This window comes from Corylus avellana, chromosome ca4 (assembly GCF_901000735.1).
Source record: "Corylus avellana chromosome ca4, CavTom2PMs-1.0".
Taxonomy (NCBI): Eukaryota; Viridiplantae; Streptophyta; class Magnoliopsida; order Fagales; family Betulaceae; genus Corylus; species Corylus avellana.
The window spans coordinates 6,305,684-6,308,438 of record NC_081544.1 but is presented as its reverse complement, the minus strand read 5'-3'; positions in this window follow the sequence as shown (position 1 = coordinate 6,308,438).

Genomic DNA, 2,755 nt, shown 5'->3' with positions numbered 1-2,755 from the left:
GACCTCATATGATGGCTACTAGATATGTCCGTAGACTTTGTGGTAGTCGCCAGGAACTTCTGTTGGTCCAATGGTGGCCGCCATGAACTTTTAATGGCCTCACGATGACCCTAAGTTTAAATTAATTGGTAATTAATCAATGTGATGCTATTATCCCTCTTTGGTAGAAATATCCTCTAACCCATTTAAACTAGTGTCAAGTGTCTATAAATTTAAAATGCACATTAAATTTAGTTTAAGTTAGTAAATTGTTATTAATGAGTTAAAAATTTAATATGTCTTTTAAACGTTTATAGACACTTGATACTATTTTAAATGAGTTAGATAATATTTCTTTCTGACGGGTTTGGAGGAAATTTTTGTCTATATATATATAACCAAACAACCAACAAGTACGTCACCCTTACCATTATAAATGAGAGCATATAATAAGTCACCAAAGATTAAGTCTCAAGATAAGCTAATCATAAATATAAGTCTTACATCTTAGGTTAATTAAATCATACTTAGCTTTTCAAAAAAATAAAAATTAAATCATACTTACCTTTTCAAAAAAATAAAAATTAAATCATACTTACCTTTTCAAAAAAATAATTCATTTAAAGTTTCTTTAGTCTCTTGTTTGAGGTCTAAATCAACAATTGAACTAGAATTTATCTGGACTAAAAAAGATTCAGAATTAATAAAACAAATCAAAAATGATTTAGAATACCCTAAAAAAAAAACACCTAATAATTAAACACACACGACTTTTTCTTTTTCTTTTTCTTTTTTCTAATTCACACACGACTTTAATAATCAAAGGAAAATACGAGTTTATGGAAAAATTTGTAATTCAAGAATATTCTTAATTAAAGAAAACTAGTGCCATAAAAATGGGATGCAATAAACAACTGAAAACTCTAAAATAGACAAAGACCATTTTAATAATAAAATGTATTAATAAATAGCCAAAATTACAAAAAAAAAATGGGTAGAGTGATTGATCACTACCCGAAGGGTGATGGGTAGTAATCCATTGATGCCTTATGCATAGTCACCAATTGATTGGTCCAAACAATGATCGATCGGTGTCAAACTAGCATGCAAAAATAATGAAGAATCCACACCATCAAGAGATATAATCTGAAGCCCTAGCCTCTTTTTTCATGTTTGTTGAGTTTACATTTCGATTAAATGTTGTCTAGCACATTAAAAATGTAGATCAAATTAGGAAATGAGTATTTTATGGAGAAATGTGGTGCTTTTTGTACCATACGAAATTTCATGACTAGATAATTTGTGATTAGGTCTAGAACAATGTTATACCCCACACACAAAACATATTTTGTGGGTTAATGTTTCTTAAGCACATAAATGGGTAGAAAAGGTGATGATTTTACGGGTTTTGTGTTAAAGCGAGGATTTTTAGAGTGCCTTTTGGACCTTAGGACAAGCTAGGAACAAGTGGATTTTGTTAAACTTATAAACTTGGACTAGAAAATGACCCAAAATGGATTATGTGTAGTCACTCATCGATTAGTGTTCTTGGTTGATCGGTGCCCGATAACCAATAGATCAATCCCTTGTAGTGATCAATTGATAAGACCAGAAAATGGGACTAAGGCTTTCAAGTGAAACTAGGATTTGTGGTTTAGAAGATGGACTAAAAATAGAGTATGAAATGTGCAAAACGAGGAGCTTGACTTTTCAGACTGTCCAAACTTGGATATTAGCGTACGGGGTAAATAATCTCCTATAAGAATGCCAAAACAACTTATTAGTTGATCATGAATATTTTCAAGCATATTGTTAGTTCTTGTGTTGGCTTAATTCAGTTCCAAAATGCAGATGTTACTGTTCACGGCTAAAACACTGATATAGAATACTTAGAATCCAATCTCCACCGTTCATAATGTAGATTCATGTGTTATGAACGTCCCTGCAAAATTTCAGCTCAATCGGACCACAAACGCCCATCGATCAGAGCTGTTGATGAAGACTGGACAGGCCGGGTCCGGACCGCAATTCCCCGGGTCCGGACCTCATTTCCAGAAACTAAAATCTTGCTCCGCGAAGCCGTGTCCGGACCGCCCATTAACATGTCCGGACCCCCCGTAAGTTTTAGGACCAAAAACATGTTTTTAAGTGGGTTAGGTTTAGGGTTTTGTCGGGGGTATATATACATCATTATAGAAGAGAAAGGCACGAATTTTCACCCCCAGAGAGTTCGTGTGAGGCTGTGCTTGAGTGATTATTTTGTTGTGAGCCAAATTGATTCCTCTTAGAGGATTTTTGTTAGTATTGATCGTGTGCTTAATTGAAGTCTATCGGAAGGGTCCGATAAAGGAGAATCACGCTGAAGAAGATTGTGAGCGAGGAGACAAGTTGGAGGCTTGTCGATCTTACAGAGTCAAGGTCTTGCAAAGGGTTGTAAGTGTTCCTAGTATCTGTAATCTCTGGATAATCTTTTGATAGTGATTTCCTGGGTTTGGCTGCCCCGGAGAGGTTTTACTTTTAGAACGTTTTCTAAAAGGTTTCCTCTTCGTCACCAAAATCTTTGTGTGTGATTGTTCATATTTTGGTGAATGTTTGTTTTGATATATATCTGTTAATTCCGCATAAAATTGTAATATTTATCTGTTTAGAATTTTTCACATATAAATTGTGCATTTTTGACATACATGATTTCTCTGGAACATATGTTGTGAGCCCTAATATTTTTAGAAATGATTGATTTAAAATGTGAGTATTCACTATGTTATTCATGACATAA